Below are 25508 nucleotides of genomic sequence, written 5' to 3' on the forward strand. Positions count from 1 at the left end.
GCAGTTGAGGCTGTTGTCTTCACTCCCTGATTGTGGAGTTACCTCATATCTTTCTCTGGCCCACTTGTATGCAGTGGAAGCGAAGTTGTGCCCATCCTAAGCTTAGGTCTCAAGTTGTCTTGCAGTTTCTACTCTTACTTGGAACTTTCCTAAGCCATCAGGGGAACAAACCTGGGCTAACCTGCTGGATGAAACTCAAGACACACACAGTTCAATCACCCCTACTGCCCAGACAACAGCCAGCTGACCACTAGACACATCAGTGAGGCCACCCTAGACCAGTGGTCACTAAATACCAGCGTGTGGCAAGAACTTAGGGAAGTATAAGAAAAAGCAAAAGCTCTGACTTGAATATAATCCTTGTAACAAAAACACTTGTACCCCTAAATTAATATTTTGAAATTTTAAAAAGGAAAGAATTAATGAACTTGTTTAATATACAGATTCTTAAGCTGCAAAACCAGAGACTGATTTAGTAGATCATGAGCTAAGCCAAAAGTCTGTGCACCCTGAGATTTCCTAGGGGATTGAAAAGAATCAGCCGTTTGGGGAAGCATGGCCTTCTTATCTACCTCCTTCTCTGTTTTAGTGGGAGACTAAAGACCAAGAAGGGTTAAGTAGGAGGCTTATGTTTCCTCAGAGAGTCAGTCAATACCTGAGCTGGAACTACAGCCCAGCCCTTTGGATTTCTGAGTCATGATTCCCTGCGGCTTACAACTGGGAGTGTTATCCTGAGTTCATCAAAGGACAGAAATCTGCTGAAACCCTTGTTCTAAGTACTTGCTTTTCCTCCCAAGACTAGCCCCTGCCTCATCCTAGTTGATACATACTTTATACACTGGGGAAATGATTAATGTGAATACATCTTTTATTCTTCACTGAAAATATGTCCTCCAAACTATAATCAAAGAAACTGACTTTCAGACAAGTTGAAATATTCCAAGAAATGGTTTACCTTGTATATTAATACATAACTCAGCGTTGACTTTGAAAAATAGCAGTAAATAAAATCAAGGTAACAGATTCTTTTACATTTTATTGTCTCCTTGGAGCTTCGTAATACATTTTGTTTAAGATAAAGAACCTACCACTTCATATAGCTCATGCTTTCAAACACATAGCATGAGATTTTCTTTGTCTTCTAACTTTGAATTTTCGGTGGCCACTCTTTTTTTTTTTTTTTTTTTTTTGAGACAGAGTCTCACTGTGTCACCCTTGGTAGAGTGCTGTGGCTTCACAGCTCACAGCAACCTCAAACTCCTGGGCTTAGGCAATTCTTTTGCCTCAGCCTCCCAAGTAGCTGGGACTACAGGTGCCCACCACAATGCCTGGCTATTTTTGTTGTTGCTGTCATTGTTGTTTAGCAGGCCCAGGCTGGTTTTAAACCCACTCTGGGTGGCCACTCTTTTGACATGTCATTTTTTCAAAGGCAGCTGCATATACTACATTTACCCAGTATGGGTACATCCAAGAAAATATAGTTTTAGAGTTATTTAAAAATTATTTTAAATTAATTTTAAAGTTGAATTCAAGCCCAAAGCAATTTAAATTATTTACTGAGACAAAAAACTCCAGCCCAATCAACTATCTATAGATTCTTAAGCTTCATGTGGTTTATCAATAAAAATAATTCCTGGCATAAGCTTGATGTTTGAGAAGATGGGGGTCTGACTGCCTCTTCACTGATAGGCCTATGACCTTGGAAAATGACTCAGCTTCTCCAAGCCTTAATATCTTCATCCATGTAATGGGGAGAATTATAGCAAACTTCTGTTGAATACTTAACTATATGCCTGGAAATTTTAAGAAATCTATTTCCATGATTTCACTTAGTAGTTAACTACATGCTGTAGATGCTGTTTTTATCCCCATTTTATAGATGTGGATACTGACACTCTAAGAGGGAAAGTAACTGGCCTCAGGTCACACAGGTAGTAAGAAATAAAGCCTGAATCAAACCCAAGCAGTCTGATCCCAGAGCCTAAGGATTAAACAGTCTTTGCCAAGAACGTGGGAGTATTCTTGGCTTATCGTGAGAGCTTAGAAATGGTACCTTAATACTGTTCTTGCTCTATAAGCACCTTGAAGCTTATACCTATGTGAGGAGCTCTTTGCTGGGACTGAGAACTACTGCCATATTGTTGTTTATCTTTAATGATTCATAGCACCTATATACCCACAAAAACAAGTTAACCCATACCCAAATGTCCTTTCCTTGTCTTTTAAATGATGTCTATTGTTGTCTAACAAATACAAAAAAAAGTACAAAGTGTACTTAGTCCCCTGAGTCTCAAATAAATCTTTATCCTTCCAGTCTTCTTTCTATGCAAATGAATATTTGCTCATTTTTCTCAAACTGTAGCTCACTCTATAGGTAGGGTTTAATCCTATCTTTTCCACTGATAATTATATGATGGGCATTTTTCCCACCCCATGTACTATCGTGAAAACAGGATTTTTGCAACAGCACATTTTGTTTTATGGATAAAGTGAAGAGAGGGAGGAAGACTGTCTTTTTGCCTCCTCCTCCCTAATGGGACAGACCTAGTGTGAGTGGGATTGGGCAGAGACACTAACAAGAAGGAGCCCTGTGTAAGAAACACACACAGGTCTTCCTTGCTCCTTTTAAATTTGGTTCCTGTCCCTCCTTTGGTTGAGGGAAGATGATTACTGTTATCATACAAATCTTTTCCTTTGTATCCCCTCCTCTCATTAGACAAAGGGTAGTGTAATCATGAGATTTGGGCTTGAATTCATAGAGAGTGGAAAAGAAAATTCTCTTGCCTAAGAATAAGGTCCAGCATAATTTATTATCCCTCCTCTTCTCTTTAAACTGCCCCATATGGTCATAGGGACTGTTAACTTTGTGTATATTTTGGTGTTTTTTTTAATGTGTATTTTTTATTTTTTATTTCAAATTAATAGGAGGGTACAAATTGTTAGGTTATATTGTTTTCAATTCTAAGGTAAAGTTCAAGTTATAATTGAGCCTTTCACCTAAGGGGCGTTCTGAACACCCTCACATTGTACCCATTAGGTGAGATTCTGCCAAGCGCCCTCCCTCCTTCCTGCTCTCTCCCCCTATTCTCTCCTCCCCCTTGTTAGACTATATTTGTGTTTTATCATTCATGTAGGTGTGTAGTTGTTTGCTTATCAGTTTCATATTCGAATTGAGTACAATGGATACTTTTTTTCTATTCTTGAGATATTTTACTAAGAAGAATGTGCTTCAACTCCATCCAGGTAAACACAAAAGATGTAGTCTCCATCTTTTCTTATGGTTGAATAGTATTCCATGGTTTACATATACCACAGTTTGTTAATCCATTCATGGGTTCATGGTATTTAGGTTTCTTCCGTGACTTGGCAATTGTGAATTGAGCTGTAATATAAACATTTTGGTGCAAATGTCTTTGTGGTAAAATGGGGTTTTTTTAACAGTGATTGCGGACTTATCCTGGGGCACTAGTATACTGAAACCAGATAACTCAAGCTGGTTGTTTTGTTTATTGTTTGTTTTTTAATACACAGAGTTTCTGTATACTATGGTTTTCTTATCTAATCAAAACAAAAACATCTGAGGATTAATAATTAACTGCACAATAATTAATTATTGAGCACATACCCCTTACTATGTGCTAAATGCTTTACACATTCTCATTTAGTGTCTCAATGATTCTCTAAGGTAGAGATTCTCTTTGTTCTGCAAAACAGGAAATGGAAACTACAAGTTGTTTCAGTACTGGTCAAAGGCCAGGTAGCCATGGAGCCAGAAATTTGCATGCTTACAAAACAGTATTTCTCTACATGACACGCAGAGCTATAGGTAGTAATTCAAAAGTAAGTAAACTTTTATTTTAGAGTAGTTTTAGATTTACAGAAAGTTGAAAGAATATTGCAAAGAGTTTCCACACATTTTGCACCCAGTTTCTCCTATAGTTGTCATTAACCCAGTACATTTTGCTATAACTAATGAACCAACTTTGGTATATCATTACCGACTAAAGTGTATACTTGAGTCTGATTTTCTTAGCTTTTAACCTAGTGTACTTTTTCTGTTCCAAAACCTTATCCAGGACAACCCATTACATTTATTCATCATGTTTCCTTGAGATGTCATGTCTCCTTACACTATGACAATTTCTCAGATTTTCCTTGTTTTTAATGACCTTGACATTTTGAAGAGAACTGGTCAGGTATTTTATATAATAGGATGTCCCTTCCTCTGAATTTTTCTGATGTTTTTATCATGGTTAGGCAGAAACTATAGGTAATCATTTAAAAGCAAAACAAAATAAAACTCATTCAATTCCCACCATCCAGAATTAACAAATATTAATGTTTTCCATACATGCTTTCAAATCTTTTAAATAAAAACGTAAGTGATGAAACTGAGTTCCCTTTTATATTCATCTACAGTTTTATAATATGTTCTTTTATCTTAAATGCATAAATTTGTATTTTTCTTATCCATGCTTTTATATGAATGTGTTACATATATTTGTCAATAAATAGCATGGAACAATATTCTGCATTTTTATTCTATAGATATTATAATGAATAATTATTCTGCAACATGTAGTCAGACATCAGATTTTTGAGATCTATGGTGATATATACAGATCTAGTTCATTCATTTTTAACTCTTGAATGGTATTTCATTTTATGAATATGCCACGTTTATCCATTTGTATAATAATGGACATTTATGATGTTTTTCAGTTTTTGTTATTGCCACAATATACAATGAATATCCTTGTATTTATTTTTGGTAGAGATGGGTGACCTTTTCTATAATATTTATCTAGTAGTGGAATTTGGGGGTCTTAAAAAAGTGTCCATATTCATTTTTTCCTTTCGGTCTGACTCTAAACCTCTCCAATTTATACACTTTTGCCCCAACAATTTATGTGTGTTTCCACTGTGCTCAGAATTGCTTATACCTGGTTCTTTTACACCTTCAATATTTTGTCAACCTGACAGATGCAAATGTTTTTTAATTGTATTTATTTATTTATTTATTTTAGGGACAGAGTCTCACTTTGTCGCCCTTGGTAGAATACCATGGCGTCACAGCTCACAGCAACCTCAAACTCTTGGGCTCAAGGGATTCTCTTGCTTCAGCCTCCTGAGTAGCTGAGACCACAGGTGCTCGCCACAAAGCCTGGCTACTTTTTTATTGCAGTTTGACTGGGGCTGGGTTTGAACCCACCACCCTCGGTATATGGGGCTGGTGCCCTATTCACTGAGTCACAGGTGCCCCACAGATGCAAATGTTTTTAACTTATGACTTTATTGAGGCATATTAATAATTGAGTAATATGAGAAATTGAGAGAATTGAGTATATGAGAAACTGCATATATTTAGAATTTGATGAATTTTGAGAGATGTATGTACTTATAGAGCCAGCAGTACAATTAATATATTATTTCCAATATCTCAAAGATTTTTTCATGCCTTTTTGCAATTCTTCTCTCTGTTATATCATTTGTTTTTTTTTTTTTTTTTGCTCAATGCACTATGGACATTGATTACCTTATTCTCTCAGATAGGTTTTTTTTTCTCTTGCATCTACATAATGGAACAATGAAAAAGGAAGAGCAACTGACATTTCTGTGTATTGGGGGGGGAAAGCAGCCATTTAAAAAAGAAGGAGCAGGTGGCGCCTGTGGCTGAGTGAATAGGGCACCAGCCCCAGATACCAAGGGTAGTGGGTTCAAACCCAGCCCCAGCCAAACTGCAACAAAAAATAGCCAAGCATTGTGGCAGTTGCATGTAGTCTCAGCTACTTGGGAGGCTGAGGCAAGAGAATCCCCTAAGCCCAAAAGCTGGAGGTTGCTGTGAGCTGTGACGCCACAGCACTCTACTGAAGGCAACAAAATGAGACTTGTCTCTTAAAAAAAAAAAAAGGAGCAAAACACTGCAATGTAGAAAGTACTTAAGAAAAGTGAGAAAGCAAGACTGTTTTATTTACATGTTTCCCTCAACTTCTAATCCCTGGTGTGGTGAACAGAATTTTAAGATAGCTCTCAAGTTTCCGGCCCCCAGTGAGATCACTGTGTGATCTGCTCACCTTGAAGGTGAATGTGAGTGTGACCCGTGAAAAGATGGTACAGTGACAATTACATGATGTGGCTATATTATGTGGCAAAAGTGAAAGGTTTTTGCAAATCTAATTAATGTCTCTAATCAGTTGATGTTAAATTAATCAAAAGGAAGGGTTATTCCAAATGGGACGGATAAAAATCATATGAGCTCTTTAAAAGAGGTTCTAAAAATCAGACAGAAACCACAAAGACTTGATAAAGTAGACAAGGTCTCCTTGTACCTGGGAAGAACTAAATTGCCCTGTGTGGAGAGGGGAACATGGCAGAAAATGGCAGAGGGCTGTAGGGCTGTAGTGCCTCAATCCTCCAGCGGCAAGGACCTGACTTCTTCCAAAAATTGTAGAGCTTATAAGAGGACATAATGCTTCAGATGAGCATGTAGCCCTGATGTCAGCCTAAGCAGAGCATCCAGGTAACTCTTACCCCATGGAAACTATGAGAAAATAAGTGTATGTTGTTTTAAGTCTCTAAGCTTGTTGTAATTTATCATGTAGCAAGAGAAAATGATTATAACAGGCAACAGTAAATGTGTTTTCTTAACCATGGATTAGTTTGCATTTTCTAGATTTTTTTTACGTAAATGAAACTATACAGAATATATGTTTTAGTCTGAAATTGCTCACTCAGCATAATAATTTTTAAGAATCATCTATTTTTGTTATATATTTGTGCTTAGCTTTTTTTTACTTGGTGCATTCATATACTACATTTTGTCTATATAGTCACCTGTTAATGGACATTTGGGGGTTTCTGGTTCTTTAGTTATCACAAATAAGGCTGCAATTTTTTGTGGGGACACATGTTTTCATTTCTGTAACTTGAATTTGAATTTTCCTGATTAATGGTAAGTGGGGACTATCTTTTCATATTTTATTGCCCTCTCTGGTGTCCTCTCCTGTGAATTTCGTCTTAGTATCTTCTGTCCATTTTTCTATTGGTTATTTGTATTTTTTTCTCACTGATTCATAAGAGTTCCTTATACATTTTGAAAACGTATCATTTGCCTACTATTATATATGTTGAAATTGTCTTTTCCAAGTTGACTCCTGTATTTGTTTAAGATATCCTTTGTCATATAAAAATTTAAATTGTTTATCTCTCTATGAAACAATCTTTGTTTTTATTACTTATTTTAAGAAACCTCTTCCAGATAAGAGTTTTAGTTTTTACATTTACATCTTTAATCTTCCTGGAGGGTATTTTTATATGGAGGGAGGTGCAAATATAATGTTTTTTTCTGCAGAGGAAAGATAATGTTCTTAATTTTACATATTAAATAGTTCATCCTTTCTCCACTGATTTCCCATTTCAGATATAGCAATTTCTATATGTGTGTGTAACTATTTTTTATTTTTGTATTCTGATGCACTAGTGTGTTTTATACTATGGAACAATACCACACTGTTTTAATTATAGCATCCTAGCCATAAGCCTCACACATCTTATGACATTTCCTCCTCTTTTGTCTTCTCTTTCAGAATTACCTTGGCCTTTCTTGGATTTTACTCCTTTAGGTAAGGTTGAAAATAAGTTTATCAGAATACTTTTCAAAATGTGCATTTTTATTAGAATTGCATTCAATTTATAAATCATTTGAGGGAAAACTTGAATCTCTAAAATACTGAGTCTTCTTATCCATGGGTGTATTGTGTATTAAAATTTTGTTATTTTCTTTTCTATGCCTAATAGCATTTTTCAATTTGTTCTCCCATAAAGATCTTGCACTTTCTTTGTTAGATTTACTTCTAGGTAGATGTAATCTGAAAATTTTATGCAAACCATCAGAGCTATTTCCCTAAGAAAGTCATAATGTGAAAAAATTGGAATATCACCAAATGGACTACCTTAAACAAAGAAAATGAATCTACACCTAGCATTGCTTATGGGCTATTTAAAAATGATATCTTCTCTGCTCTGTGTTAAAAACAAAGAGCTCGTTGTGATCTCTCACATGAGAGCTTCAGACGCCCTTCATAGTCTGGATGCAAGATAGGAATAGTCTACAATGTCCCTCACTCACATGATAGGTGCAGCTGCCACTCAGCTCCAGATCATATGGCAATTGGGAAATGTGGGGAACCAAGGTTGCTAGATCTTTCAATTTTTCAAGAAAAGCTGATAGTGCAAATTTTTATATGAAATCGTCTGACTTTTAAATATAGGCAGATAATTAAAACACATACCCACACACATCACATGGGCCAAGGTGAACAGGCCTGAGACCTGATGGGACACGAGAACTGCCTGTGCCCAACCTTTGGAGTAGCTCTGTCACCAGTGACTTTCAGTTCTGTGTCTCTCCCTTTGACCATACTCCTTTTCCCAAGAGAGTGGCAGGAAATTACATCATGCCTGGAACATGCTTTCTAACTCTAAGTATCTGGTATCATATATTTAGTACAAGTTATAACGGAAGGTGGAGTTTGTCTAGTCCTATGTCAATTTTGACAGTTATTGTAGCTTTGAGGCTGAGGCATTGATTCAACCAATCAGGGTTCACGTGGTGAACCAGAGGTAAGGTTAGGCCTAGAAGTCAGGTGAGCTGAGTCTACATCCAGTGGGTTACACTGTGTACTCCATATCACCCTTAAAGCATAGGGTGTGGCCCTTCCCACAAGGCCTCAAATAAATAAGAGTCTGCTTGAGAAGTAAGATACTATTGAGATATCCTTCCTTTTTAGGATGCATGTAAGGAACTTTAGACAAAATGGAGAGAATATACAGTCACACAAATGTTGTTGTCTAAGAGGAAGTTAAAAATGCTTACAAACTATTAGGTCTCTATTAAACCAAAATATTCTGTAATTCTTAATGGTTCATGGGCCCAACATCTTAGCAGTTGGGACCAGACTTTCCAGATTAGTGGGTGGAAAGACTGAGCACAGCACTAACTTCTGTCCCTTAAGCATTTCTAATACATATTTGGTATCTGGGTGTGTACATGTGGCTACACATAAGCACACATATAGAAATAAAATGAAATTCAGTATGATGCCAACCTTCTTACTGCAAGTAACCATGTGAGCTGAAATCTAATGTGCAATGATTCAACAAGAAAGACTCTCAGTCTAGTTAAGTGCATATCAATCTAACCAGTTGGCTTCAGATCATTTAAAAGATCAACAAACACCGCACGCACTTAGCAGTAAGTTGGAACTAGCTGATGAGCACACATGTGGACAGAGAGAAGTAAGCTCCATGGAAATCAAGCAGTGGGGAGAGGGGAGGAGAGGATGGGAAAACCTACCTAACAGGTACAATATACAACTGGGGGAGGGGCTCACTTACAACCTTGACTCAAGTATTACAAAGTGATTCATGCAACCAAATACATTTTTACCCATGTAATACTTTGAAATTTCAGAAAAGATCATCATTAGTGGGTTGAATAAGTAGGTGTTTTGTTTGTAATCTTCCATTGCCTTCTGAGAGTTACCTGGGTGATTTAGGGAATCAGGCAACTTTAAAGGGCTTGAAAACCACAAAGCTCCATTTCACAACTGCCATCACATGATTGACCAAATAGCTTTCAGAGATGGAATTTTCCACTTAATACAACTGCAAAGTGATTCAAATTAGCTGTGCTGCAATTTGCTATTGGGAAGGTGCAATTTGCTCTATAAAGATTAGTATTATAATTATAATTCATTGATTAAAAGGATACTTGCAGAGAATAGACTTAATTATTTCTGCTTATAACTTATACCACTGATTGGAAAACTATGGTTTGTAGGTCAACACAGGTCCACCATCTATTTTTTTTTTTAAATAAAATTTACTGGGAAACAGTCCATTTGTTTACAAACTGTCTATGCTGCTTCTACACTACAATAGCAGGAACGAACAGTTGTGATAGAGACTATAGGGCCTGTGGAACCTAATATATTTACTACTAGACTTTTAGAGAAGAAAAGTTTGCCACATGTAATCTGTCACATAATTTTTCTCTTTTTTAACAACCTTGTAAAAATGCAAAAATATTCTTAATTCTCTCAGACAGGATTTGGTTTGGGGGCTGTAGCTTGCCAGTCTCTGATCTAGACAATGAAAACATTAATCAAATTCTAATTTGTAGCATTTGTCTCTTCCCATGGTGTAAATACTCCCACCATCACCAATTACAAATCACCCATAATTCCTTACCAAATGCAATGTTACAAAGAGATGTGCAGTAGCACATCCTTATACAGTATTTTCACCATCTCCATACAGTGCACGCAAGTAATGTCAAGAGCATAGGTAACAATAAAAAGTACTAAAATGGGGGAAGCGCCTGTGGCTCAAAGGAGGAGGGCGATGGCCCCATATGCCAGAGGTGGAGAGTTCAAACCCAGCCCTGGCCAAAAACCACAAAAAGAAAAGTACTAAAATGGTTAATAAATGGTGAGTTTTGAATGGTGGTTACATTCTTTTTTTGATATAACTTGTTTCCAGTTACATCAAATTTACGTAATTTAAGTTTTAATAGAAAATATAGCTCACAAAATCCATGAAAATTTAACTATTGGCTCTCGTGAACCAGTAAAAGCCTGCTGTTGTACATCACTGAGTTTAGAAAATTTTGCACTGTTTAGAAATAAAAAGAAGACTACCATACTGTAATGCAGAAAATGGCATGTTTCAAAATATGCGTATATAGTTGCAGAGAAGATCTGAGCATAAATATCCTGGCTAATTTAACTTCATTGCATGTGCAAATGATAGTGGTTGTAATCAGGATCTACATAGGCTGAAAAAGTTTCTGTTTATCTAGAGAGTCGGCCATTAGATATTCTCCACCCCCAAATGCATTTTCTTTTAGCATCAAGAAAAATAAAATCAGTGGCAGGTGGATTTGCTCTTGATTAATTCAAAATATTTAGTAGATAAATTATCCAATCTTTTTTATTAGTGAAGGTTGGTTCTGAAAGCTTTTGTGATCAGTCTGAATATTCACAATATTTTTGAACTGTGCTAATGAAGAGACAGAAATGGGTTTGTGGCAGCATTGTTGACATCTCCCTGTCATTGTGTTCATGTTGAAGACACTTGGCCCATTTGCGGCACAAAGTCCCTTTTTACATCTTTTCAAATTTAATAGACTTGGAACCCAGGCTGAAGCAACACATTCAAGCCTAATAAAACTCCAAAGTGTAAGGAATCCTTCAGATGGGTCTCTATTGTGTGTAGGTTTTTTGAAAAAGATATTTAGTGTTTTACGTTTTTAAGAAGAAAACCCCACAAAACTAATTACTGTCAACTACATTTTAAGTTTTCAGTTATCTAGCTAGCAGAAAGCTGTTATTAAATCACTGTAAGCTTTCTTTGCTTTTCTTCCCACATAAGAATCATTATTTTATTTGCAATATTGGCTTCAGAACAGAGGATGTCAATCAAGATTCCCAAGCTGCTGCCGGAGAGAGAAACAAGGGTCTTTGTTTTCATTTCAGATGTATATATATATATATATGAAAAAATTTTTTTCTCCTTTGAGGTTTCTTATTCCCACCTCCAATTGTTACTAAGAAAATAAATGGAGAAAGACTCTTAATTTGATAACACTGCAGCTCCTAGCTTTTGAAAGATCATTTCTTTTGTTAATGTTCAGCTCCCCCATTATCCTTTCAGGACAGTGGAGTCTTTCACATCTGGGCAGCATGGAAAACACAGTTGGTGGGAGATCTTTCCAGTTCCTCTTCCCCAAGCAGCAATCACTATCAGCAGCTGTCAGCAACTCACATGTAACATCAGACCATAAGACAATAGCTCCTAGTGATTTGAATGGGGTAAGCCAGAAGCATCCAGAGTGTTGCTATTTAAAGCTCTAGCTTAGCATAACTGCTCTTTGCCAAAGTGGTATTTGAGGCTCTGTTAGTTCCCAGGGTCTCTTCTTGATTTTTGTCTTCATAACTCATGTTAATGAAGCAAAATAAAATAGCTTTAGTCTAACTAGCAAAAACATAATTTCCTATCTTGCTTTTTTATGTGGAGTAAATAAGCCATTACCTAAGCATTGGGGGCTCCTTCTCAGAATTCAGTCTCAAGTACTTACTCATTGTTTAACTTAAGACAAGACAAACCCAATCATTTACCTCAACATTCTCATTGGCCCTCCAAATCTTTGGCAAATTGTGGTAAAAATGTAATAGACTTAAATCATAGTACAAATCACCTATGGTCAAAACATGGTTAATCATGGAATATGATACAGAATAAAATACATCAATTAAAGAGAGATTAAGGACACACTGTGCCTTGTTCCAGATTTGCTTTGTTATAGGAAAATGGTTATTTAATGAGGAAGGTTATTTTATGATTCCTAACAAGTGAGCAAGCCAATACCATTTTGTGATCGTTATCTAATTTAACCATGAAAAGAGTAAAGCATAATAGTACACTGATTTGCAGCATTTTTCAATAGTCATGCTTCAAATGAGAGAAGATAATGACAGGAACACTTGGAACCCTAAAGGCACTAACAAACACAAAACCCACCTAGGAAAAAGCTGCCAATGGCAAGTTTGGATTTGGAGTGACATTCTCTTATTAAAGCTGTCCACCACGACTCCAGCAGACTTACCCATCTAAAACATGGATTTGGTCCCATTCTTCCTCTGCATGAAATGCTACAGTGACACATGGCCATCTTCAGGTTCAAGTTCAAGATGCGTGTAGGATTGCTAATCCCAGCTTTCTGCCTAAATTGCCCTACCTCTGTTGCTTTAGGTATAGGTATTTTTAAAGTTTTTAAAAGTGCTTTTTCCCATAAGATAGTTTTTCTTCAGTCCTTGCAGACTCAACTCCTTACATGGGCTTTGGTGGAGGTGGTGGGGCAGCACCCACAGGTCTAGATCGGGGTGAGGGTGTTCTGTCCTTCCGGCTTCCGGAGAATGGTCCCTGACTACCTTGCTATGAATAGCACAACTCACACAGGAATGTATCTTCACATAGAGCTGGGGAAGCATATAAGCATCAAAGGTGCTCCAGAAATATCCCTGACAGCTGCGGCCTCCTCTGTGTTCTGAATGTGAACTTCTTCATAGCCTTGTCTTTCAGCAGGCATTGGGCGCAGTTCCTGCAGTCAATAGGCTGCACGCATGGCCCTTTCTGCCATGACCACTGTTCCTTCTTTCCTTTGTCATCACAGAAGCAAGGACCCCAAAGAGCTAGGTATATTTAATATTGGCAATTCCTTAAGAATAGTGTATTCTTCTATCTCTCTGTCCTATAGAACGATTCATCCCTGTAACCTCAAACCTAACATGTGCCTTCTAAAAGTATCCTGTATGTACCTTCATTACTTACATTTTATTGTTTGTGTAGTGATCCTTACACTTCTCAGCTATGCTATAAACTCCCCTAGGTCAGTGTTCCCTTCTTGGGTCTGTATCCCCAATATTTGGTGTAATGCAGAGGTTCTCAAACTGTGGGTTGCCATAGGAACTGTATTAAAGGGCTGCGGCATTAGGAAAGTTGAGAACCACTGGTGTAATGTATATACATGATAAAACTGCACATATGAATACATGAATACATGGCTGAAGGTTTCAAACTTGGGTTTATCACTGTACACTTGGTCACATTCTAGCTTCAGCAGATCCTGCTTTTAAGATCAATGGAGAGACATCTCCAGAGCAAAACTCTCCTGAAGCCTTAGACCCTCTTATCTGTCTATTTATTGTCTTCTGCTGAGTGTTTTAAAGACACTATAATCTCAGGATGGACAAAAATGAAGATATTTTTCTCACTTTTTTTCAGCCTGATCTGATGCTTTCCCAGTGGTCCTTGGATAAGTTACTCATGTCAGAAAAGTTGGAGTCATCACACATTCCATACCTACCTAACTCATCATGAGTGTCCATTGATTTTCCTTCTAAATATCTCTCCAATTACTCTCCCCCTCTCCATCTCTCCTGATAATGTTCTAGGCTGAACTACCAACCTACTATGGCCTAGATTATTGCAACTGCCTCCTTATTCATGCTCTTGTATCCCTTCCACTCTCCTACCCTGTCCACTGTTGCCACATAATCAGCATGGCATTTAAAGAGCACACATTTGACGGCATTATCACATAGCTTATCACATGGCTTTAAAACACTTCAATAGCCTATTGATTTTAGAAAAAAGATCAAAATCCTTAACAGACTTTCAAGACTCTACATGTTCTTCCCCAATATTTCAGTCCTACTGAAGGTTTATCTCACTCCATTCTCCCCTCTTCCCTTCACTTCAAGCTCACCAGCTTTACAGCTCTTCAAAAGAACCATGTTCACTCTGTCTCAGTTCTTTGCACATGCTGCTCATGTCTCCTGCAATGCTCTTCTGCTCACCTCCCTCTGCTACTTTCTTTTGTTCTTCAAATATCAGTCAATGCTTCCTCAGAAAGACTTCTCCAGCCTCCCACACTTGGTCATGTTATACATCAAAATGTAGCTTTCTTTTATTATCAATTCATAACTATATACTTCTCTGTTGGTATGAACACTTGATTTTGATCATCCTTTCCATTACATAAAATTATTAGTGGTATGAGAGTTGAGATTATGCCTGGCTTATCCATCTTTACATCCTTCACTGCCTAGGATGGGGCCAGGCATGCAGTATGTGTTCTATAAATATTTATTGAATGACTGAATGAGCAGATTTGAGATGACATGGGCCAGCAGAAGGATCTGCCCACACCAATTTGTTCAAGGTGGACCTGAAGCTTGCTTCCTTTTCAAGACTTACCACCTCTGATCTCAGATTTCCCAGAGTTTTATTCCCTACCCACCCACACTCCTTTAGATTAGCCATTTGCTGTTCTCTTTTCTCAAGATCTTTCTTGAAACTTTTCTGACTCAGCTTCCACACTGCCTCAGTTAGGGTTCTTACTTGAAGAATCAGGAACTAACTATGCCTAATTAAGCAGAAAACAAGTTCACTACAGAATAGCAAGTAGTTCAAAGATATTGAGAGGTTTAGAGAACTTGGTTGAATGCCATATTTCCAAGAATAATGCCCAAAATCATGCTCTGAAGCAAGCCTAATGAGGAGAGTGCTGCTGATTCCACTATTAGTACTTATCAAACGAGCTCATGTCCATTCTGCAGCCTCATGAGTCAGGAACTCAGCTGTCTCTGTCCTCCTCAAAGCCAGGGGCCTCTTCTGCCCCTCTCCACAGTAAGCCTTTTCCCCTAGAGTGCTCATTTCTGAACTAAAGTTCTAGTGAGAGTGCATCTGTCTGGTGGGGGGTAGTCCCATGCCTGTCTCCCATCTGCAAAGGAGGCTGGAAGTAAGTTTTTGGGCTTCCACTTTGGAGACCCCTCAAGTGAAAAATCCTATAAACATTACAGGTTATTTAAAACAGACAGAAAACATGACCAATGCCTGCTGCATAAATCACAGCCAAAATTTTGACATCTCGTGCAACTGTGCTTTGGTGATGAGCCTCAGCCAGTTTGCTTTGCCCAGCATGCCTGAACTGACAGCTCATATGGAATCTAGCTTGCTGTGCTATCAGACATAGACAAGCCCAGACCCTGAAATTTTTAATAATAAATTGTAAACTATCCTAGAAGTTTATTTGAGATAGTAGAAAGCAACATTTCGGTGTACAAACTCTGGAATCTAAGAGTTTGAGTTTGAAATGCAACATCATCATTTAATTAAGTGTATGACACTGGTAGATAAGTCACAGAGATTATAAGGACAAGTATATCATGACTTATTTTTGCAATACCTAGCCCACATCTGGCACAGAGTAGATAGTCAATAATTATCTTCTGAATTAATAAATGGATAAGTAATTGCACAAATGAGTGACTTCTGTATTAATCACAATGAACAAGGTCAAGCCTTGTTAACAAACAACCTGCAAAAATCAGTGGCTTGAAATAACAGTGCTCTTTATCTTGCATGTTGCTATCTGTGCACTAAAGGATGAATAGGGTTCTGCTTCACATCACCACATTCCAGGATGCTAGTGAATGACATATGTACTATGCGGAACATCATCGGGGCACAGGGAAGAGAAGATGGAGAATTGTGCATTGGCTGTGAAAGCTTCCAACCAGATGTGACATATGTCATCTCTACTCAAATTTTATTTACCAAAGGAAAATTATATAGGTACATCTAACTCCAAGGGAGTAGAGCAGTGCTCAAAAATATGTGAAAACAGCAGAAATGATGGCTTCAACTTTTCTGAACCTCAATTTCAGAAACTGGTAACAATATAGCATCAACCTCATAGGATTGTTGTGACGACTAAGTGAAACACACACAGGAAACAGCCACTATGTATGTAAGGAATAATATATAAAATTCATAAGGAGCATTATGATATGAAGAGTTTCAATTTCAGGATAATTTTCCCACCATGGTCTTCACTTTATACATTCGGGGGAGCAAGAAAACAGAGCTCAGGAGCCAATGTCAGCCATAAGTCAAAGATGGGAGACAACCCGCTGATACCTGGATGGTCAATGGGCTTGGTACAGCAAGATATGACCTCAAAGCATCAGTCTTTGTGCCTCTCTTCCCTTCCTTGATGGTGACTTTGCCTCCTATCAGTCAGAGGCACCCATATTGCCTCAAAGAGAAGTAGTAGAGTGATGGAAAACGTGTCAAAAGAATTAAAAAGTTGGTATTTAGATTTTCTTGGTTCTAAAATATGTTCTTGAAGTCCTCATGAGAAACAGTGATATAATGAGTTTTGCTGAGAGAAGAAAGGACTTTGAGAATAAAAATAAAAATCCCTAAGGAATGAAAGAGGGATATGTGGCTTACTGTGGGACCAGATTGGAACAAGAAGAAAGCAAGCTGCAGATTGATCTTTAAGAAGGGAAGACTAAGGGTCTCCTGGATGGAGAAGGACAATAGGAGGACACAAGGTCCTGGAGCGGGCTGGTGGGGTCAGAGAGTAGAGACCTCATGAAGAAGAGTGGAGGACAGTGTCAGCATGGAGACGGTGAAGACACTCTGTGGGCAGCTATGATAGTTAACACTAGGTGTTAACTTAACTGGATTCAAGGATGCCCAGGTGGGTAATAAATCTTTATTTCTGGGTATGTCTATGAGAGTATTCCTGGAAGAGATCAGAATTTAAATCAGTAGACTAAGTAAGGAATATCCACCCTTACCCAATGTGGGCAGGCACCAGCCAATCAGCTGAGTGCTTGGATAAAACAAACAGACAGAAAACATACATTTGCTTTCTCTCTCTTTGAGCTCCAACCTCATTCTTCTCCTGCCCTTGGATATAGAATTCCAGATTCTCTAGCTTCTGAACTCTGGGGCATATACTAGTCTCAAGCCTTGGCCTTGGACTGAGGATTATACCATGGGCTCTCCTTCTTAGGTCTTCAGACTTGGACTGAGCCACATTATTTGCTTCCCTGGGTCTTCATCACACAGATGGCATATCATGGAATATCTTAACCATCATAGTCACATAAGCTGAGCCCTATAAAGTCTCCTTTTATCTATCTATCTATCTATCTATCTATCTATCTATCTATCTATCTGATTTTATTGGTTCTATTCCCCTAAAGAGCCCTGGAAAATATAGCAGCCAAGGAGAAGCCAAACCCAAACCTGCAGATGTCCATTGCCATTTGGGTGAGCACTAAATGTCATCATACTGAGAGGCCATGATAGCTGCTTTTCCAAGGACTCATTCAAAAGAAAGATGGCCTTAGTATGTCTAGTATTTTTACTGAGCCCCAACCCAAGCGAATGTTCTTACTCCTTTCCAATGGCCCTGGGTATTGGAAGAGAGGGCATTGAAATCAACACTGTGGTTTTGCAGGGGGAGCCCTAATATCTACACTTGGGTGGAAAAGTATCTACATACTCTGGATTCCAGTCTAACTTCTGAATCCCCTTTCTGCTCATGCCACTATTTGTCTTGTTCTCCAACAAGACTAGATTGCATCTCTGGATCCATCTTTCAGTGGAACAATTTAAACATGTTATATTTTCTTTTTGTGAGCAAATATATCATAGGGAAAAGATAAAGATTACAAAGAAGTCATTTAACTTGTAGGGTAACAAGGCTGATATATAAGTAATGGTCATGCCTGTTTGAGCACTTTGAGTGCAATGTCTTACAATTGTCTTCATTTTATAGATGAGAAAACCTAAGTCAAGAGATCTAAATGTCAAACAGATAGCTTGAAAGATTGGAACTCAGATGATCTTAGCTCAGTATTCATAGATTTGACCACTTTACTACATTGTCCCCTTATCATATAATAAGTTGTTCATAATTCATGCTTCATTCATGAACTTCTTGAGAGCTTGTTGCAAATTAGGCATTGCATTAATCATGAGGATAAAAAACGTCAAATGTGCACAGAGCTACTGCTCTGGAGTCACTGTTGGTCTAAGCTGCAATGTTTCATTAATGCCACAGTCCTAAACTATGTGATTTCTTCATGGAAAATTAAGGTGCAACAGAAATATCTTTGTGCAAGCTTTACCACCTGGTAGGTGTGTGACCCCAGGTAAATCAATCATTTAAATCGTCTGTGATTTGTTACCTATTAGATATTTTCAATCCTCCAATTATAAGGTCCTGAGACTAGGACAAGTAAACTGTGAGCCCAGGGTAACATATATTCCAAGAAAGTTCAGACATAAGTTAACAATCCTTAAATTCTCAATTATTCAACATGGACCAATCTGCGACAATCTATCAGCAATAAAACTATCTAGACTGGAACTTATGTTTTGGCCATGACTTCTAATTGTCATGGAGTTCAGTGTGGGCTGCTAATGTTAATAGAACACATTCTGCCATCAATGGTCTCCACAGCACAGTCTCTTGTGAAGACAAGCGACTCCTTGAGTTATGCTAATGACATCTGTTTATAAGATCATCCAGCTCCAAACTCTACACTCAATTAAGTTTAGCTCTCCTTCTTCTTTCCCACTTTTGGGGACACCCAAATGCCTACCTCCTTCTGTGTCTCTGTCTTTCCTTTTCTCTCTGGGAGGCAGCAGTATGCTCCGGACAGAGACTCAAGTCAGTGGGCTCAGGCCTGTCCTAACTGAATGCCTTTGGACATAAAGCTAAACCTTTCTCAGACTCAAGTCTCAACCATATCACCTCCCAGAGTTCTCAGAAAATTAAATATATCCCCTGCACCTAGCTCAGCGAGGAACAAAAATAAAGCTCTTAGAATGGTACTTGGTTTAAAGTACTGGATATCTAGCCCACGCTTGTACTGTTCATTATTTTATTTCTTCCCACTTTTTTCACTTTCTTACTCTAAGCCTATGTTTCCTCTACAGCAAAACAAACAAATCTCTGGAGCAATGATAGCTGCTTTTCAAATCTCTGAAAACATAAGGATATTGGTCCTAACAAGTACACAGGGCTTTTGTAGTTAAGGAAAAAAAGAAAGAAAAAGAAAAAAAAATTACATTCTTCACCTCTATACCTTAATACTCAAATATTATACTAATCTCATTATTGTTCTCTAACTTTAATTTTCAGCAAGAACACAGGCTATGGAGTCAGACTGCCAGTACCCAAATCCCAGCTCTGCCACCTTCTGGCAATGTGATCCTGGGAAAGAAATTCAACTTCTCTGATCCTCCATTTTCTTTCTATAAGGCAGTAAGAATAAAATGGATACACCTAACTCATGGTGGCATTCTGAAGATTGAGGTACTGATCATGTTCCTGGCATAGAGTAGGTTTCCAATCAGTGCTGTTATTTTGGTTGCTGTTACTGTTTTGTTATCATTTATTGGAACCAGCACATTGAAATGGTCTCCAGCAACACAGCATCTAAGCTGCAGTAAACAAGGTTTTGTAGATTCTATTACTTAACGTTCTTTCCAAATCCATTTATGCTCTTCTGGCCCCCAGCATGAGCCACCCAATCTCTGACCCAGAATCCTGCAGTAATCTACTAATTCTCTCAGCTGCCAGCCTCACTACCTGCAAACCACTATCCATAAGGCTCCCTTCTGAGGGATCTTTCTCAAGGGTTGATAAGATCATCTCATTCTCTTGCTCAACACTCTTTATCTGCTTCCTATTGCTCTTAAGATAAAGTTCTTAGCTGTATAGAAGCTTTTCAGTTTAACTAAGTCCAATTTATTTATTTTTGTTGTTGTTGCAATTACCACAGAAGTCTTCTTCATAAAATCTTTCCCCAGGCCGATATCTTCAAGTGTTTTCCCCACACTTTCTTCAAGGATTTTTATTGGTTCATGCCTTAGATTTAAATCTTCTATCCATCTTGAATCACTTTTTGTAAATGGTGAGAGGTGCAGGTCCAGTTTCAGTCTTTTACATTTGGTTATTCAGTTTCCCAGCATAATTTATTGAATAGTGATTCTTTTCCCCAGTGTATGTTCTTGTTAGTTTATCAAAGGAACAGCTAAGGAAATAACAACCAAAGTACACAGATAACCTTCAGAATGAGACAAAATAATTGCATATTATGAATTGAACAAAAACTTGATAATTAGGATCTATAGAACTCAAATTAATCAACAACAATAAAAGACCCAACAATCCCATATATCACTGGGCAAGAGAGATTAGAACCTTCTCTGAAGAAGACAGATGAATGGCTAACAGACGTATGAAAAAATGTTCAGCATCCCTAATCATCAGAGAAACGCAAGTCAAAACTACCCTGACACATCACCTAACCCCAGTGAGAATAGCCCACATCATAAAGTCTCAAAGCTGCAGATGTTGGCAGGGATGTGGAGAGAAGGGAACACTTTTACACTGCTGGTGGGACTGCAAAGTAATACAATCTTTTTGGAAGGAAGTATGGAGAATCCTCAAAGATTAAAACTAGACCTCCCATTTGATCCTGTAATCCCATTACTGGGCATCTCCTCAGAAGAAAAAAAAAATCCTTTTATCATAAGGATATTTGCATTAGACTATTTAATGCAGCTCAATTTACAATTGCCAAAATGTGGAAATAGCCTAAATGCCCATCAACCCAGGAATGAATTAACAAGCTGTGGTATATGTATACCATGAAATACCATTCAGCCACTAGAGAATTTACATCTTTTGTATTAACCTGGATTGAGATGGAACACATTCTTCTTAGTAAAGAATCACAAGAATGGAGAAGCCAGAATCCAGTGAACTCAATTCTAATATGAAGGCAGCAGATACACTAATACAAGTGGAGGGAAAGGGGATTCAGCAAGTGGGGAGGGGGAGGAAAGAGGGAGCTGGGGGGTCACAGTGTATGGCACATCTCTTGGGGGTGGGACACTTTATAAGAGAGACTTTATCCAACAAATGCAAACAGTGTAACCTAATTCTTTGTCCTCTCAATGAATCCCAAACAATAAAAATTAAAAAAGATAAAGTCCTTTCTTTGACATAGTCCACAGGCCCTGCAGTATCTGAGCTTCAGCCGTGCCTGTAATCTCAACACTAAACCCAGCCTCCTCCATCCTTTATGATCAGGCCAGACAGAGCAATGTTCACTTGTTTGAAGGAGTCTGTGCTCTGCAGCTTCTTGAGCTTTGCGTTTGCTGTTCACTCTTGCCTTACCTCTGCCTTTGGTACAACCCTCCTATCAGTTTGTAGTGAATTTCTTCTGAAACGATTTCTTTAATCTGTGTTGTATGATATCCATATAGTTTCATTTATTTATTTTGCTAGACCATGCATCACATGGTTTACTATTTTCCCATTGGATTCCAAAGTCCTTTTTCATAGACAGCTTTGGACAGAAACAGAGTCAATCTTATTCCCCATGGCGTGCAGCCATATTTCTCAACTGGGAGGGTGGAGGGACACAGACAACCTAGAGTGGAGAGGTGGAGGAAGAGAGCTACTAGTATTGAAGGAATTATGCCCTGTTCCTCTGGGATGTCACCAAATAATAGTATGGATTACTTCACCCACTCAGGTCTCATGATATGTGATGAATGGTAAGTACTCAACAAATATTTGTTGAATGAATGACTAAATAGATGATCATAAATCCACCACACAGCTGGCTGGTAAGTGACTAAACTGAATTAGTGCATTGCCATTCCTTTCTGGAGACTTTTAAATTCTAGTTTGAGAAAGCAGGTTAATCTTGCTTTACCTCTGAGACTTATATGAAATGTGTTAAATATATGAAACAGATGCTCTACTTTAAAAATATCAAGTGATAATTTTCTTTAGAAAAAGAAGAGTTGTAAAAAATATGATAAATATCTGACTTCAACATTAATACTCTAAATTGGGACTTTTATTTGAAAATAAATAATTGAAGTGTCTTCTGAAGTGGAATGATCACATAGGTTATTGAAATACTGGGGTCCCTGCAGTAGATACAAAGCATGTAATTAAAATATCATTAAAATGATAGGTTTATAAAAACTGCATTTTGACCCAGTTCTAAGAAAAAATCAGAAAGATACTGCTTAAAACATTCCAGGGAAACCTTGAGACTAAGCTTTAAGATAATTGATTTTCTTTTAAGTAAGAGATCTTGGCCCCAAAACTTTTTTTTCATGATTCTCCTCAATACACACTACATGCTTTATGATAGACTGTTATCATTGTTATAGTTCTTTGTTAAGAAATCTATTTTACTATAATTCTATTCACTGTAATTTCCTTAGTAACAGGCTGCTCTCTTTTTCTTTTAAAAACTATTAAAATGTCATTCACATCACATTCTAGATGTGGATCCAGCTATTCCCAATAGCTATTCAAAAAACATAATCACCATAATTACTGTTGACATCTAATTAACATTCAGCTTCCTTTCTACAGCATCTACAGCTGGACAAACCATCTATTCCAGGATAAAAACTAGTGTTCAGTTGCCTTTGCTTTAAAAAAATAAAGCAAACCAGGATTCTAAACACCTGGGCTCAGAGTTTTTGTTCTCCTGTAAATGGTGGTTGTAGGTAGGGCAGCTACCATGAACACCTTTCTAAATATTACCAACTGATGAATTGGACCTGAGCATAAGAAACAAAAGCCAACCTATCAGGCAGGACTGTATGTATACCCAGCACAGGAGTTGTAGTCAACCAAGGATGGCTCCCAGGGTTTAATGATGCAAAATCTTGGGATGAAGCCACCTTTGATCTAGTTCTTTTCTCTCTGGCTTACTTCATCACTTGCTACCCTCTTCTTTGTTCTCTTGGCATAATATATCCTGGACTCCTTCCAGCTTCCCCACATTATGTCCTCTCTCATTTCTGTGGCTTCAACTATGCTACCCCTCTGCCTTCTTAGTGTGATGGTTGGAGTGCAGGCTCTGACACTAGAACCTCCAATTTCTTTTTTTTTTAATTCTTTATTAAATCATAACTGTGTACATTAATGCATTTATGAGGTACAATGTGCTGATTTGATAAACAATCTGGAATGCTTCCATCTAACTGATTAACATAACCATCTCCTCACTTACTTATTCGTTGTGGTAAGACATTCATACTCTAGTCTTAATAGTTTAGAAATGTATCATTGCATTATGCACTTTAGGTTAGGTCGGGTACCTGGGTTTTCTCATTTGTTAAACAGTCATGATATCCAACATGGGGTTATTATAAGGATTAAATATGTATGTGTATCTAGCTGTACACATATGTGCATATATATACACGTGTGTGTAGCAATATAAATGTTACCGAGTATCTTCTCCTGGCCAATCTTTCAGTCTCATATTTGAGGCCATTTTCTCTAGAAAGGCTTCCCTTGTGTTGGAGGCCGGTTAGATGTCCTGCTGTGTGCTCCACATTTGCATCACCATCACACTTGCAATGATGATGTCAAGGGCTCCATGTTTTATTTATATGTGCAACAAACATTTTTTGAGCTGCCATTCTGTAACAGGCACTGGGGATACAGAAGTGAATGAAAAAGGTAAGAGCCTTGTTCCCACTAGCCTCACACCCTGATGAACGTCCACAGACATAAAAGTCAGTACACATTCAACTAGGAAAACCAACTCAACTGTTATATATGATGAAGGAGATACAACAGTATAATGGGTAGGGAGTGATTGAGGGGATATACTATCTTGGGTTGGTGGTCTCTGAAAGAGATGCCTTTCAACTGAGCCCTGTTTGGTTCAAAGGAACTAGCCAGGCACAGATCTGAGGGAAGAGAGCCCCAGACAGAGGAAAGGCTGAAGCAAAGGCTTAAAGGTGGGACTGGCCTAAGCGCTACAGCTCCGCCTCTTTCCCTCTCCTTCAGGGCGTGACACAGCCACATTTCTACTGCTTCCTCGCTTCCTCTATGGGGGCATTATCAGAACAGGAAGGAGCCTCCCAGCTGTGTCCACAGTCACAAATAGCCTGCATTTTCTCTTGGTAAGGTTTTGTCATAATGAGGAATCAAAACCAAAAAAAAAAAAAAAAAAAAAATCAAAAGGAGAGTTTCCAGAATCCTTCATGGTTCTTATCATCTTGGACTATGGGTTGCAAAATATTCACTTTTGATATGGGAATGGAATTGATATTGAACTTCTATACTCTGATCTTGTCCCTACTTGTGGGGTGGGAGTGCTTCTGGGGTTTAGGAAGTAAGCTGTTGTTAAACATGTCACCATGCACAGGAAAGCACCCCACAACAAAGAACTCAGCCCAAAATGTCAACAGGCCCTGATCCAGGGAGTATCTTCTTTAAACCTCTCTCTTCTGCTTCTGACTCCACCTCTAGGACAGGAGGGGCTCCTTCCTCCGCAATAATGCACTTCATATATGAGCACGTGGGCTTGAATATATAAAATTAAGGATGAACAGGCAGGAGGGGCCTCTTTGCTACAAAGGAGTAATGTGTGTTCTTGGGATCAGAAAACTGGAAAACACTTTGTTCTCTCAGTGTCTCCCTGGCCAAGAACATTGCTTCCTTCATCCCCAATGCCAAACATTTCTCAACTTTGAGAGAAACTAAGGCTAGGGATGGTAAATTGAGTCCGCCCTGAACTACAAGTCTGCTAAATGTAGCAGCTGTTTGAAGGACCATTTCGATTTCTGTAAGAATTCCCAAGGCTCCATTCAGGCTTTGCAAAAAAAGTGAGACCAAGCAGTGATGTCCACAGGCACAGGAATAGGCAGGTGGCATCCATTCACAATAGAATAGCTAAGTCTTTTGCTCTGGCACTAACATGGTCCCACCAGTTTGTTTTCTGCTCTGAGCTAGACACATATTTTTTTTTTTTTTTTTTTTTTGGAGACAGAGTCTCACTCTCTTGCCCTTGGTAGAGTGACGTGGCATCACAGCTCACAGGAACGTCAAACTCTTGGGCTTAAGCAATTCTCTTATCTCGGCCTCCCAAACAGCTGGGACTATAGGCGCCTGCCACAATACCCAGCTGTTTTTGTTGTTGTTGTTGCAGTTGTTTTTAGCTGGCCCGGGCTGGGTTCGGACCCGCCACCTTCAGTGTATGTTACTGGCGCTGTAACCATTGTGCTGTAGGCACCAGGCC

General features: G+C 38.3%; 1 protein-coding gene and 1 pseudogene across 1 annotated transcript in view; both read right to left on the bottom strand.

Annotated features, from left to right (window-relative positions):
* Nucleotides 1-25508, bottom strand: part of SYNPR (synaptoporin) — a 361119-nt gene that overhangs the window by 190392 nt on the left and 145219 nt on the right. The window lies entirely within an intron of this gene.
* Nucleotides 12892-13229, bottom strand: LOC105886578 (annotated as a pseudogene).

Source organism: Otolemur garnettii, unplaced genomic scaffold, assembly GCF_000181295.1.
Source record: "Otolemur garnettii isolate 467f Iridium unplaced genomic scaffold, OtoGar3 scaffold00015, whole genome shotgun sequence".
NCBI lineage: Eukaryota > Metazoa > Chordata > Mammalia > Primates > Galagidae > Otolemur > Otolemur garnettii.